This window comes from Neodiprion virginianus, chromosome 3 (assembly GCF_021901495.1).
Source record: "Neodiprion virginianus isolate iyNeoVirg1 chromosome 3, iyNeoVirg1.1, whole genome shotgun sequence".
Taxonomy (NCBI): Eukaryota; Metazoa; Arthropoda; class Insecta; order Hymenoptera; family Diprionidae; genus Neodiprion; species Neodiprion virginianus.
The window spans coordinates 35,412,783-35,429,472 of record NC_060879.1 but is presented as its reverse complement, the minus strand read 5'-3'; positions in this window follow the sequence as shown (position 1 = coordinate 35,429,472).

Genomic DNA, 16,690 nt, shown 5'->3' with positions numbered 1-16,690 from the left:
ACGCATCAAAAGTTACAGCCAAAAAACCAGAACCCGAATTTTCGACATTTTTCAGCAGGTGCTTTTTCGCTCGCCGTTCCTCTCCTGTTGGTCCTACGCTCTTCTTGCTGCGTTTTATGAGTTCCTGAGGGTCCAATTAGTCAAGAAAGGGTCATTTAAATCGAATCTGAGACCAAAAGTTTTTTGCCCAAAAAAAGAGAACGATATAGAACGAGAAATAATAAAAGTGCAATAAACAAATATAGTGCCTTGACGAAAGACGGTTATTGACAATTATTTATAATTTCAAGCATATCCACCAGTTTTAACCATATACACTGTTTCAAACCATATACACCTGGAATGAATGAATTGTGGAATGAATGAATGAATGAATTTTAAACTTAATGACGGCTCATGTGTGGATATATTTGTAAATAAATTAAAACTTTCACTCCACTACTCATAGTTTGTAAAAGATTTTTAATATTGATTTTGAATAATTTTTAATTTTCACATATCCTTATAATATTGGCATCATTTAATTATTTTCTATTATTAGTACTAGTTACTCACTATTTCTCAATTATATCTTCATATCTTTATTTCTAATTCATTTTTATTTTTATTATCATGTTACTTATTTTATATCATTTTTTATTATACTTATCATTCTAAACCTAATTACCGACTTATTTTTAGTTATTCCATAGCTTTGTAATTTGCCTCAGGGTGCTACCAAGGCATAATAAACTGAACAATCAATCAATCAATCAACTGCTTACCTACTCCTACTCCTACTACTCGTACTTCTACGCTTGCCTGCCATCTCTTACTACCTCCTACCAACTCTGTCCTCCTCGTCTTTGTCCTAGTCCTCTTGGTCCTCCTCCTGCGCCTTCTCCTCCTTCTCCAGCCACCCACTATGACCGCCAACCACGCCTGACCACCTCCGACCACCTTGAACCACCGCCAACCACCTCTAACGACCACCGCGAACCATCTCGGGTCATACCTTGAATAGTAATAAATATTTTTATTATCAGGACTGATCAAAAATATAGTGTAAGGATTAATATAATTTTTTTTACGATACTTTTTACCAAGAAGATTACAAGAAAATTATTACATATCATAGAAATTTTATTAGCGCATCGATAGCTACTGAATTTGGGCTTGCGCGACAAATGAATTGAAATAATTTATTGTAAATATGACAAGTGTGAAAAATGGGAAGTAAAATATAATTACAATTGCTATTAAATATTATAAAAATGTTATACTCATTGTGCACAAATCCTCATCCATCTCGTCCACCTTGTTCTCCTCGTCTTTCTCATCCCCCTCCACCTCGGCCTCTTCCTCGTCCACTTCGATGACCCGCAATCACCCCCAACCACCTCCGACCACCTCCGACCACTTCCAACGACCATCGCTAACCACCTCGGTTTGTACGTCGAATACTATGAAATATTTTTAGCATTAGAACACATAAACATATTGTGTAAGGATTAATATGATTTTTTTCAATGATGCATTCCACCAAGAAGATTATAAGAAAATGATAAAAAATTGTAGATATTTTAGTAGCGCATTGATAGCTACTGCATTTGGGCTTGCGGCAAAAATGAATCGAAATAATTTATTGTAAACATGACAAGTGTGAAAAATTTTAGATAAAATATAATTACAATTGCCATTAAATATTATAAAAATGTTATACTCACTGTGCACAAATCCTCGTCTTGTTCTCCTCGTCTTCCTTATCCTCCCTCACCTCGTCCTCCTCCTCGTCCACTTCGATGACCCGCAACCACCCCCAACCACCTCCGACCACCTCCGACCACTTCCAACGACCACCGCTAACCACCTCGGTTTGTACGTCGAATACTAATAAATATTCTCAGTATCAGAACAAATCAAAAATATTGTGTAAGGATTAATATAATTTTTATATTGACACATTGTACCAAGAAAATAATCAGAAATACTATAAAATGAGCTACGGAGCACTTGTCCTGGAAGTCGAGATTCACCAAGTAGCGGACCTGGAGCGCAGAAGCCACGGAGCGCTTATCCCGAAAGTCGAGTTTCACCAGGTAGCGGACCTGGAGCATAGAAACTGCGGAGCGCTTTACCTGGAAGTCGAGTTTCACCAGGTAGCGGACCTAGAGCGCAGAAACCACGGAGCGCTTATCCCGAAAGTCGAGTTTTACTAGGTAGCGGACCTGGAGCGTAGAAACTGCGGAGCGCTTGTCCCGGAAGTAGAGTTCCACCAGGTAACGGACCTGGAGCATAGAAACTGCGGAGCGCTTTACCTGGAAGTCGAGTTTCACCAGGTAGCCGACCTAGAGCGCAGAAACCACGGAGCGCTTGTTCAGAAAGTCGACTTGCACGAGGAAGCGGACCCGGAGCGCAGGATCCAGGAGGTAGAGTACCCGGTACTCGAAATCTGCGGAACGCGATTCTCATACGTCCGCTCTACTATGCGGTTGTTTCTAGACTGAGGAATTCGGCTGGAGATCGTTGACGTCAAGAGAAAAAAAATTTGGGCGACGTCACTTTCTGAACATCCGAACACCCAAACTTTGGTTTCGAACTTTAATACTATGTATGATGTATGATGTATAATGTATGATATGATGTATAATGATATTACTTTTCCCATTTCAGACAAGAAATACGCACTTTATCTTTTCTGCCGATTCCAGAGTCGAGCGGCTAGGCCTTTCGACGGTCAGCTGGTGACTAAAGATATATTCTTCACTTAACGGGTCAGCTAATAACGCTGCCGTTCTGCGACGGTTGGATGATAAAAATCTTTGCTTGTACCTCTCAAATGTGTGTTACATTACACTCGAAGTTCTAAGAAGCTTCGTTCTATCTCTCCCTATCAACAAAAAAAAAAAAAAAATCTCCAACAATCACCTTTTTAGGTCTTCAAATCAGAACACTGCGTCAAACACCGTCTCATATACGGAGCATCCATTTCATCTCGATGAAAATTAGCGCATCCGTGATGTATTACAGTTACTCTGAATTTTTTTCCATACGAACACTTTTTGAAAATCAATTCTGCTTTTCTACCCAACGTAGATACTTCACTTGCGACTAGCTAAAACAGCGTTTCGATTCCATGCCTACTAAAATTCAAGATCGAGAGAGCAAATGAAAAGTTGTTGGAATAATTATGAATATTAATGTTTTGGAATACATCGAGCGCGTGTCGAATAGAACCCCTTTTCGAAATGAATAATTCTTCTACTGTCATATTATATTCGTATTATTGTGGACAATCTAGTTTGTCTCCTGCAAAATTATAAAATTTATAGTATGCATCACGTATTAATCGTAAATGGATTATGTATATTAATATCGTACATGGACCGCACATATATGTATACTAACGACGATTTTCGGTTGTCACACCAAAGCCCAACTATCTTTATATTCTTCGGTGAACGACTAAATCGTAAGATTAAAAATTTCCACTAACTGTTACGATTCGATGCCTTTTCTCATTAATCTAGGTATTTTACACGTTTCACATCTAAGTCTGACAAAGAATTCAACGGTCGGATTAAACAATCAATTTTCTCCTGACCGAAAAAAATATCTATTTACTGCTAATGAATATTGTTTGTACAAATAAGTGAGAATCGATCTTACAATCAGTTGAGATGTAGCTGTCTGATGATACAATAACTTTGCGATCTCGTAGGAGTTCTTATAATCGAACGTTCTACAATAATCACGATTTCTCTATCTGATAAAAGGTGTTTATCATCGTATACATCAAAGAGTTCACACGAATAACTTCTTATTATCAAAGTTACACGTGAAAGAGTATAACGAATATTTCAGCCAACGCTTGATCCGCTGTTTTAGTTACTGCATAAAGTAAAAAACTATAGAGATTATTTCTACAGAGTTGTTTTCTATTTTAATTCAATTTGAATTTTTCGAAACTGTATTGATATCTTTCTGTTCGTAATTGCATGTAGAATCCGACCGTCATATCCTATTTTACGTCGCGATGCATAGCGTCTGACGTTAGCCAAAATAGAGGACATTTAACGCAGTCGGAAGGAATTGACTACAGCCTAAATGGTATAGTTGACGATTATAAGACTCGTGGAGAATTTGCAACTTTGCGGCAATTGCACTAAGGGCTACTTTGCAAGCACGTTACGGTATCCGAGTGCACTATTAAATCTCGTGTTACCCTAGTTCGCGTATATAAAACTAAAATGAAATGAGCCCGGCGCGGTAATTCGGTCCTGCCTACATAAAATTAACATAAGTTGAGATGATAGTCGACCAGAACGTAACTTGTAAAAGTTATCCTTTAGATTTAAGCTAGAGGATCTTCTTTTCGGGGTTCATGGTTTTGTTTTACGAGTGAAAGAGCTTCGTTCGTCAGTTCGACTCCTCCCCTCGAGTAGAAGTTTCAAAAGCATCGCTTGATTCAAAAAACTCATATTGAGAACCCCCGTTTAATTCAAGTTTAACTCCATGTCATAAAATTAAAACTTTTCTGCATTATAATTACGTCTTTTCCCGTCAGTCGCAGATAAACTCGGGGAAAATGCATCTCCTGCTTCGTTTCTTTCTCCCGCGTCTGCAGAAGAATTACATATGTACATTCGCCTACATTTCTGTGTACCGCAGAAATTATATCTTTGTATATGTAGGGCAGATATCAACGCCTCTAGTCATTTAAATATGATAGGTACTTACATGCGCGTACGCGTATCGCACGCTACAAGATATATTAGCCAAAACTCGAAACGCCTGCATTACATTGCGAACGTGCTTCGAAAATAAACTGCAAGCCTCACTTTATTACAAAACACTAAGCTCGACTCGACAACTGACAATAAAAGTTGGTAACTTTTAAGAAAATGCAAGGATGTTGGTTCGGCGAGGAGGTGCGAAGTATAATAATCATACACGATACAAAATCAAATATTTAGCGCGAGCTTTGTTTAAATTCAGATATCGTTCTATCCCCGAAGTAATGGCGAAACAGATTTATTTAGAGACGCTCCAAGATAATAAGAAAATTGACGTAGAAATTATTTTCAAGGTACTGGCAAGAATCTGTCGAGATGAAGGTAAGCCTGAAGGGAGCATAAATTTATAGGATGTGAAGTTGTATATTTTGGAGAAATAAAATAAAGGATAAACAGAAAGAGGCGGAACGCCCCATACATTCAGGTGGCCAACTCTGCAGGTTCGTCGTAGTCTATTTATGCGCATAGAATATAGATCCGGACACATATGTATGCAGGTATATAGGTATATTTACATTCTACCTCAAGAAGACTTCGAAAGTAGGTAACTAAATAATACCCGGCTATTTGTATGATAGCTGGGGAGAAAAGTTTGTATCATTTCGCAGTATTGTGAAGATGTGAATGCAAATGCATCAAGTATGCAAATTGCACTGTGAAACATGGAGAAACATTTCGTAAAATTAAAAGAGTATCAAGACCAGAGACCGGCCATTTGCAACTCTTGCTGGAGTTGTCTGTTGCATGCTTATACTTTGAACTTTTTGTTATTGTTAGGAGAAGGGGAATTCAACGAGGCGTCAATAAGTTGGCTGAAAAATACATTATACGGTATACGCATGGAAATCACTGCTTTCGAAAGATTGTAGATAATGGAAGAATTCTCCCTGAAACCGAGCTAAATATTGTATCGGAGTGTAACGTGGCAATAAAAATAATTATGTTTGTCGCAGGGAAATATAAAGAAAGTCCTTTATTGCGGAAGGAGAAACGGTCTGAATCCTCGGCGTAATGGGTTTCTTCCCGACAAGAAATGTTTTATATTAATTTATGATATTGGCAATCACCGAAGCAGAGCCAATATTAATCGGGACATTATTAGACAAATTGTTCCGAAGGTAATATTGTGATATTATGTACGCGACGCATAAAAGTATGGATAAAACCACGCATAAATGTCTCCTCATTTAATCGAAATATATATTCTCGGACGTCCTCTGGCAGCTTAATGTCTCATGCCTTCTAAACTTCATACAAACGATCATTGAAATTTGCATACGATTGCGACAGCAATTTTTTTTTCTTCTCCCAACGCGGAAGCTTTTTTAGATGAAAAATCGTACGAGCGGGCTCCAGAAAGCAGGAGCGAAATTCGATTATATGCATTGCCGAGATCGCCTCATGAATCGGACGGGGCCAAGCAGAATTTGAATTTATTCCGCGGGGACAGATTTATCGTATTTTTTCTTCAACGATTAGAAAACGCAAGTACAAGTGGTGAGATGCATTGGCTTATATATCAAACCTATAAAGTACGTCACGTTATCATACATGTGAAAATAGTGGTCAACCATCTGAAGTAACACAAACGTTGCATCGAATAAATGTCCGTCGATGAAAGTGATTGAAAATTTTTCGAAGATAACGGACGAAAGGGAAACCATCACCTTGTTCCGTTGTGCGTCGAAAAACTCTTGAGAATTGTGAAACGTTTGTCTGCAGGATGAGAGAAATAGCCAAGGTCCTGCCGGTTCTCTCCCGCTAGAAGCAAAGGTCGAGAAATATCGCGTTTATACATTACACAGAATCGCGTGCTCCAGTTATCTTGGTATAACCAATGATACATGCGATATTGCCACCCGCGGTTGGTTCCTCGGTAGAGTTATTACTTGATAACGGGCTACCTATGAAACACGTATACTATACATATATCTATAAACATTCGCTATGTTCTCCGCTCTCTGGTAGGTATAGACATTAGAAGCTCGCCGGCGCAAGTTCAGCTTTCTCCTATCTTATTCATTCTCGTGTCTTATTTTTCGCTCCAACAAAGATAAGACTCGATGTATAGGTGTACGGCACGCACATTGTCCGAGGTGTGTGTGTACAACTATCCCATCCCGCATTCCTCGTTTCTCTAATAAACCAACCACTTCAACTCGCCATCTCTCGTGGTCCACGGTCGGTCGCGTTTCATTTCCCACATCAAACTTTTCAATCAGATATTCACGTGCCGGTGTATACCTATACCAGGGTATACGTGTCCGAAGTTAACGGCTAGACGGTCCTCAATGTCTCGACCGTAATCCGAATGGTTCGAACTTTAGGAGAAAATCCCTCTCCGCGTTTCTATGTAATACGTACCTAAATCTACAAGGTGTTCGTCTCGAGTGTATTATTGACTTTTCTCGAAAGATTGGCCAGCCAAGAATCGATACTTTCGCACTTTTACGTACATTTTATAAAGAGATCTCGAAAACAAGGAATTCATATTAAATTTTAATCAAGTTTAATGCGGTTTGAAATAAAAGGTCGATATATTGGCTCTTGTTTCTTCTTGATTTTTCAGGAAAATCGTTGCAACTTGCTGATTTATAAATTTCTTAAACTGTCTGCATTGTTAGACTATCTTGCATAATCGAATCAACGCAAAATTATTGCATCAACATCAATGTCCTTTTTTGTCAAGTTCCTCCGCGATTCTATACAAGAAAGACGAGAATGATCAATTCATTTGGAGTCCAAATGAAACAATCGGTTTTCAACAAATGTGCAATTGACCATCGGAGAATGGGGTTTGATCAAATGATCACCCAATGTGCAACCACCGCGTGCACGAAAAGAAGATCCGATCTTCCGGGAAACAAGGACGAAGGATCAAATACCCCCAAGCGGTCCTTCGGCTTCCTAGACCAGTGTCCGTTGATGTCTGGAAGGGTATTGTTATCTGGTACGGGAGTTGGTTGTCCAGGATCAGTCGACACGAATAATGCGGGATCGTCGATCCCGGTACTGCAGACGTACATCAATGCCGACGGAGTGGGTGTATTACCGTCGTATTCCCCTCCAACCCTGTAACGTTACCGTCGCCGCGATCCATATCGGAGTATTCAAGGCTCACGGGAAGGGAGGACAAGGTGGAAGGTCCAAGTTTGGGTTAAAATAAAAAAAAAAGAAAATGGAAACAGTAACGTTACTTACCTCGCACAAATAATAACGCTGCAAAAATTCGGCGCAAAAAGACAAAACACATCCAAACTTCGCCGGTTGATGTCAGTCGGATTGAACTCCGTTCGTACCTAAACAAAATATGTTGCCGTGCATCTGTGTGCGTAGCGACTCGAGCCTCATGTCACGTGGTTCCGTTTTACAGGTAGTTTCCGTCTTGCCCTCCTTTCCCATAAGTAAGTAAAGGGAATGGTCGAGGAGGTCTTTACGCCGCCGCGGTAGCGGCGCCGGTGCAACCAAAGCCCTTTTATTCCTTTAGGGAATTTCAAGCAACGTATTCCTGCGCCCACCGCACTTGCAGCTGGTTAGCTGGCCACGGTGCAGGCACCTAATAATGCAGCATGATACGGTTCCCGGTATCCGAGAGAACCGGAACATCCGGATGTATGCATGTGCAGGCGTTTACGACGACGTTGGACGCGGGCCTACATCGATCGGACGGAAATCAGGAAACTAACGGAATAGACCGTATACTCTCTGTCTTAGAAATCACCCATCTATGTTATCGCTTCGTTCCGATATACATGGTGTGTTGTGTATTTACATGTATATTAGGGTGAGCCAAAAAACGAACCTATCGAATCTATGGTCTTAAAAGAACCTATTTGGTGAGAAAAAAATTCTCACCTTTGGAAAGATTTTTAACTTTTGAGAAGAAAACCGTTTGAGATAAAGAAATTTTCAAGGCATATTCTTATTAATAGGGCATTATATTCTCTAAAGAAAAAAACTCAGTGCGTTGATGTTGTAGACTCAAAAATTCGCATACTTACCGGTCGTGAAAGTCGAAGAACAGCGGAAATATACAATATACGCCAATATATAATGATACGTTGTATATGGTATACATGTGTTATACATATGTACTAAGAGTTAAAATGTTCGTAAATTATTCAGTGTTTTTCAAAATTCATGAATAGATCCTAAAAGTTGATGACAGTCGTGTGTGGTCTAATGAATATAAGTATACTTTGTCGCAAATGTTTGCAAAGCTTGAAGAATCAGCTTCAAGAATCTATGCACGAATTTGAAAAACATTAAATAATTCACGAGTATTTTAACTTTTGTAACGATAAGTGAAATTTCCGATGTTAAATCAATGGGAAATAAAAATAAGAATATCGGGCTGTTAGACTTGAGCTTAGTGAGCTCATCTTTCGAGCGGACTTTTTTCTGTCAAGCACCAACATTTCAGAGGATAAAGGCGAAAAAGAAACTTTTATTCAACCACCCTAACGTATCAATGTATATAATTTATGACTCTTTCTCCCTGCAGGTTACATCGCATCGACGAGTGCGTCTGCAATCCGAAATTACATACATATGTACACATACGCGTTACATTTCAAGTATTGAAATCGCCGTGATTACACCAGCAGAGTTCAGGTTCGTTTGCAAGATAGTACGATCACAGGTATGTTATCATTTATAGGATGCCGATGGGATTTTCTAAATTCAATTTATATTTCTTTACCCAATATGGTTGTTTCAGTAATTTTTCCTCTCTCTTTCTCTTTGTTTTTTTTTCAACTCGTGTTCAGGATGCCTGCGCCTCGTGAACTACGTACCCAAATTTAACCGTATTTATATATATATATATATATGTATATACTCGTATCGGCATAGGTAGGATTGGAACACGAAGATATCATCTGTGTGGGTTTTAATTTGTCGCGTTTATCGTTACCTCGATAGTTAGAGCAGCTCGTGGAAGGTACATTTGCGAAGTAGGAAGATGAAATTGCTTCTGTTAACGTTTGCGCGGAAACTACGATGAAAATGAAATTGGCGCTTACTAAGCTCCCTAGCAAGCAATAAGTTCGAAATACTCGTACACACACAGACACGCGCACACATATCTGTATTATCATACATGTATCGTGTACAGCTATGTAGGCAGGACTTATCGAAACTTGCATTATTAAGCCAAGCCTCTTGACGAAAATTAGATACCCATAAGAATTAAAAGCACCTTTTTTCCGGTATACAAATTCCGCAAACGTTTTTTTGTCACGATTCGTTTACAGGTATACGTAAAGTTATACAATTTTTTGGCGTCAATCATTTGCTCATATCTTTTTTTCTCGCGTATGTAAATGGTTTTGCACACGTGCAATAAAAATGTATTATATTTAACGTGAATCAGATCATTGTCGAAAACACTTTACCAATTCTAGTTATAATATTGTTGTTTTTACGGTAACCGCATCCTCGCTAATTTGACATGTCGGAGTGGAAAGAGATCCCTGCCATAGATGTATAAGCGACGATGAATGTGTACAAAGTTATACGCGTTTAAATCCGCCCGTAGCGTATACGCGTTGTTATACTTATGCACGTATACAGATACCCATACAATCCCATGCATTATTATATCCTGCATATACATATACCATATACGTGCAAAATGATTCATTTCAAATGAACTGCCGAGGGCCGGGGTTTCATCCGGGAAATTGAAGCGGGACGAAGAACAAGTGAAAAGTGCACCATTTATATTCAGATTCATGAAGGACGTCTGTATAGCTTGCATGCTGCTGCTGCTGCTGCTGCTGCTGCAGATTCTTTTCGTATCACTCGCTACGGAAGCAAGAGGAAGAAGAAGAAGAACGAGAATAACGGAGGGATGTGAAACAGGAAACAGTGCAGGGGAATACTTACCACCGCCTCCTTCAACGCGCAGACTTCAAGAGAGGGAGAGAGTTTAGGAATATTCTGCACTTCTCTAGCCACCTACCGAGGCGCGTGGAGCTTTCGCAGAGATTGTATATGTACCCATGCTTAACCGCTTAAACGCATCTCTCCTCTGTAAATGCCTATAGCCTGTGTACCTAGGACGGGGGCAGCTCTAGACGATGGGCCGGCCAATCAGGGCGAGGAACACGTGGCGGATGTTGAAGGATCGCGTTGCGCCCGAGTAAACAGCGAGAGATAGGTTATTATATCAATATTGTCATGATCGTCGTCGTCCTAGTCGTAGTCCTCTCGATTCTTCGAAACCGGAAGAGCAACTTACCCGCGATTTTTCCGGCGGTTATTTATTGCCGCGCGCCGCGAGCCAATATCTTAGAGTCGTTTATTCGTTTATTTACTATTTCTTGAGAGACCCTATTGTTATCTGTTGCCACCTTTCGAAAACAAATCTATAAATTTTCGCAAACGTATAGAGTTTGCCGCGGGTCTCTTATACCCTCGGCGTTCCCTTACGGAACGTATAGTAGACGACCGTGGAAATCTCGAGCTTTTCGCACACGCGGTTATTCGATCTGCATTCTGCAAAGCTCTTGCGGGGCTCATCCTCTCTGTACGTGTAGGCAGACCGATACCGCACTTCTGCGTTACGGTGGAGATATTTAAATCTTACGAAAGGTGACCAACCGGACGGACAAAAGATGCCAATGTTGTGCCGATTCACATCTCGAACGTAATTATATTTCTCACTCTGTAAACGAACTCGTAGGAATTTATAATTCCTTCGAAACAAGCTTCTGCACGTATGGTAAAAAGTAAATATATCGTGAAAGTCGTAAAATTGTCGAACGTCGGCGAAAGTTCTTCTCCCCGAGTCAAACGGCATCATTCTTTCTTTATATTTTATTATTACCATCGTGGTAGGGATAGTTTTTTCCCGAGTCTGATTAATTTTTATATACACTCGGGCTGGCTGCTGCGTTGAAGATTCTTTGCAGCGAAGAGTTATATCCAGAGAGAAAGAGAAAGAGTGAAAGAAATAAGAGAGCTTTCGCCGTGATATTTCTGTGGGCGAGTCGCTGCAGAGCCGCAATTAAGAAGGTCTAAATACCTGAATAAGGTGGCAGTATAAAAAGCGAAGTAGTCATAACTCAGATGGTGGTCGTATTTCATCCGAGGGGAAGGCTGCGCAGCGTTTTTCAAACGGCTGGGATCCACTTCCGGTCTCGCAACGAGTCTCGGTCGTCGACAGAGGGCGAAAGGGCGAAAGGGCGGAAGGGCGGAAGGGAGGTGTTATGCGGATCTGTTAGTCCCAGAAGATCTACGATCGCGAATCTGTGCCTGACACGCCCACGCGTCCAACAGCCGCCGGTTCTCTTGCACTCGCCACCTTGAACAACCCCCGTCCCTGTTCGGTATCAGGCATAATCTACCTATCTTTCGCGTTATTTCGAATCAGTGATGCAAAAAAAAAAAAAAAAAAAACGTCTCAGGCTTCTCTAAACGCGGCGAGACTCGTATTTATCCTTGCAGAAATTGAGCTGCAATCTTTCTTTACATCATGAAAAATTGTAACTTTCTTCACGTGTAACTGATATAACTGATATGAAAATATCATATCCCGCATTGTCTATCGTGATTATAGTAATCGGGAATAAGTTTCGGAAAGACTGAATCGAGCGCTTAACCATCACACCCGCGACATCTTTAGAGATTCTTTAAAACTTGTCAAATCTTCAGGATCTCTGCGATGTTGAAATTTTGAAATTTCATCTCATTTCATGTAAAAATGATGCACTCCTACAAAATTACAAGTTGATTATATTGATTACAAAGAGATTACACGAAATTATGAAACGCAGCGATATTAATAAAAACTAGTTTTAAAATACTCGCTCGCTAAAGCTCGCTCGGGGTCGGATGCCTAGTGTAACTGGTTTTTGTTACAAGTGACTATCAAGATCACCAATGATTACAAAGATAACGTGACGAGCGAATACAAAGCGATTAGAAATGATGATACAAGGGTAGTACGAGATCATATACAAAGATTGTTTATGTACGTACCTGTGGACTAGAACATCGGACTAGAACAGTGATTCACCCCTAGAATTCAGGTTTCTGCCGTGATTTCCTCGGTGTTCAAACTTGCAGGAGATAATCGCGACTCGCAACGGGCAGAAGCAGCTCCGAGATGCTTAAGCGCAAGCCGTCAATTATCGAGCTAGCTGCTAACTCGAGTGCACGGCTGATGGTGTGGATGGCGAGTGCAGCAGAGTGCGGCTTCATAGAGGAACGGGATTAAGTCAGTTTCACGGTAAATTCGGCAGTCTGTAGAGGCATACTTTACGGTAGGTTGGGTCGGTTGTGTCCCAAGAAGTGGTGAGACTCGGTGACGGCGGCGGCGGCGGCGATGCTCAATGCTTAATTAACTATTATTGTCGTACTGGTTCCCGACGACGATGGCGACGGTCGGTGTTTAGCGAAGTGACTTGGAAGTTGACTCCCACGCGGGGATCAAGTGCGGTTGCGGCGGGATAAACCGCAAATGGCAAATTTGATGCACCGCTCCGTACACGGTGCAGATTCGACGGCCAATCAGCCTGCAGGCGGAACGAGATCCGCGACGATATTTCAGGCACGATTTCGCCGGACGTTAATCGAAGTTCGAACAAAGTCCAGGCTACCTTCAAACTATACAGAAAAAATGGAACGCCGTTTAAATCGTGTCGGAGAAAACGAGCCTCAAGTCTCGCTGAATTATCTTTACTTTGATCTACGATTTTCGTTCGATTTATTTTACGACCCTCAATTGACGACACGATGTTTTCCTACAACGTAAAAAGTCGATTGGAACAGTGTTTTCTAGTCGAGCTTTCACGGATAGGGAGGCGCGGTTCGCGGACTGGCAAAAGGTGAAAATCCGGTAGGAGGATCCCGGAGTTTCCCGCGTTGAATTAACTTGTCTTATTCACTGGGGCGGTTCCGGTCGTTCATTTATAATCGGGAAGCATTTCGTCGACGAGACCGGATACACTATACCTATATACGTACCTAATACCTATAGTAGGAATGGTGCGGGATAGTATCTGACGGAGAACAACGGGGCTCCCTGTTAATTTTGCGCACCGTCTTTTCTTACCCTGTATATTACGCCGCCTCGCTACGTTACGTATACCTGGTATTAAGAAGCAAATGCGAGGGCGATTTTTTTTTTCTTCACGTTTCCAAGTCTTACCTCCGCGCGAACGAACATATTGTACCGGTAGCTCAGAGACGACGTCGAACGTCATCGTTCAAGGAATTCTACCCTAAACACCCACCCTCGTGACGCCGTACGCAGTTTCCCGGGTGGGTTGAAAAGTGTTGGTATTTCTCTCGGGGCAATTCGAGGGGCTCTGAAATCAGCCTAGGTATTTTGTTTAAAAGCTGAATATGAACCCGCGTGCGGTTTCGAAGTAAAAGGAAATCTTCCATGCAGGCAGCGGTGGAGTAGAGCCAGCCCTTTATGCTACGTTACGGAGTCTGGCACGTACTCGACATTCCATGGTGGTGCGGAAACTCGAGGTTTGTCTACGCTCGTAACGCCGTGCGGTGTATCACTGGCGTATGTCCAAGACAAGGGAGAAAACTGTCTCGTATACCCGGGGTTTTTGTCTCCTTGCCAGCCGGGAAACTGGTGCGACGAATACGTACGAAAGGTACGAACGTAGAGGGCAGAGAACAGCGGCAGCGAGAAAGCCGCGCGCCGATACGCTGGGCGTGAAATCTTAATGTTTAGATATATATTCCGCTGGAGTTGCTCTTCTCCAGCATGCGGATACACGTTGTACGGGTACGTACCTCGTACGCTGCTCGATGTATGGATAATGCACTCTGTGATAATATATAGAGAGGCTAACCGCTCCCGGCGAATCAGCGACGCTCGCGTTTTCGTACCTACTTTTAGTTATTTCTCGGAATAATATTGTTATTACGGATTTCGCCTAAGCCAAGCGCGTAGGTATATAAACGTTTTGGATAAACCAACCGGAGCTTCGTGCATCGGCTATCTCCGTTTTCCTTCGCAGATGTAGAACGCACATCCGCGAGTGCTGCAATTTTCAAATTTACTTTGCATCTCGCGTACTCGTGGCAATTTGTTTGTTCAAGAAAATTGTCTGCTAACGCGGTGAATAATACAGGTATAATGGAAATCGTGCAACAACCAGGGGTGATCTAGCCGATGAGGGTGATTTATCCAACTATGCATAATTGTGTCTACACTGTCTACGACAGCATCACGGGGCTAGAAATTTTGTGCATATGTTTGAAGTAACCTGAGAAACTGCTGAAACGATTTGGATCGTTCTTTCACCATCGCAAAGTGCATTTTCTCGAGATGAACATAGGTTGGATTTTAATACACGGACTTCTCAGAACAGGCACGTGCAACGATTTCCTTCGATCTCTTCGTTAACGGTTCATTATCATACTAATTCACGTGTTCGGGAAAATCTAGTTTCAAGATGTTCGGAAATTAATGGCTTGTGATTTATAAGCCGCAGAAACCGACTCGGTCTCTTGATCGCGAGCGTGCACGCCGCTATGGCCAGGAGGGATGAGGGGAGGGTGGGAATGCTCGATTTGTCCAACGTCGTCACTCGCGCGCTATCTCTTTCGCCTCATTGTATTCCTATAGTCGGGCGGCAGGGGTTGGACGTACAAGTAAGAAGAGCCCGGCGATAGTTACATCAACCGGAAATAGATGCGCTTGGCTTTGGAAAAAGGTGGTGCAGGAGCGACGACGGGGCGAACGGGCTAACCGAACCATACCACCGTAGGATATCCGCACGTACTCGGAAAACCGATATCCGAGGCACGTATGCGTCTGTGTGCGATACCTAGGCGCATACGTGCATACGTGCATAGGTGTAATGCACGCGTCCGCTCAGCTTCTTCGTCCACTCGAAACGGAAACGGCAATGCAACTTACAGCTGACGCCAGTCATTACATTTTACTGCCTGCAAGAGCTGCAGGTAGCCTCCCTGTATGAAGCCTCGTAACCTTAGGGACGTTATTTTGAATTATGTACTACGGACACCGGGCGAGTTATTCTTGCGCGACGTTTTTTTTGAAGCAGCGAAACGCGGTGCTCCGATCGACGTCAGATAACGCGCGGATCGAGCGATCAGTTTCCAAGTCCGATGATTTCGTCATTCTTGCGTAGATGAAGTAAAAAAAATAACACATATCCACGAGACGAGTAATTTCATCGGTTTCATACATCTTCGAGGTAATTTAATCCGGTACAGACTCAATGGAAACCTGATATATAATCGACGTAGGATTTCATGGTTCGGGTAATCGTAAGGCAGTGTATAATTGAAGACGAGACCAGGGCGGAAACTTGAATGCGGTAGAACCGTGGACGACGGGATGAATCGTCGTTGGGAATATTCGGTTCTACGGTAATATAGGTATACGTCTAGATGTAGATTATCAGGGAGGGTGGTAAGTTGCGTTCGGCTAAAGCGCCTAAGGGTGTTCGTGCCTAAGATCTGCTTATCCTAAGGGACTCGAGTTAATGAGCTGCCAGAGCGTTAGTTGATCTTAATTGAAGGGTAACGGGTGGGCCGAAAAGAGAGGACGTCGGGCGGACGTTCGTGTCTCCAAGTACAGGGTCCGCTAAGAACGATCGCGGCTGCAGCGTCGATACAGTTTCAGGAAAATCGGATCTTCGAGATACTTCCGCTCGGCGAGTTTATTTTTACCGCCGGCTTTTTCCGCCCGCGTCAAGTTATACAGCGCAATGCCGCGCTGCGCGTTATTCCCGGGTCTAGGAATGTTTTTCGGAAGATCGTGAGACGCAGTCAAACGAAGCCACCGCCTTTCTCCCCGCAGCTATTTCCTGCCATTCTACTTCCAGCGCATACCTTATACCGCTGCCAGCATCCACTCTCTCGCCCCGATTCCGACTTTGAAATCTCACTCGGTTCCGCGGCTGCAGTTTTCA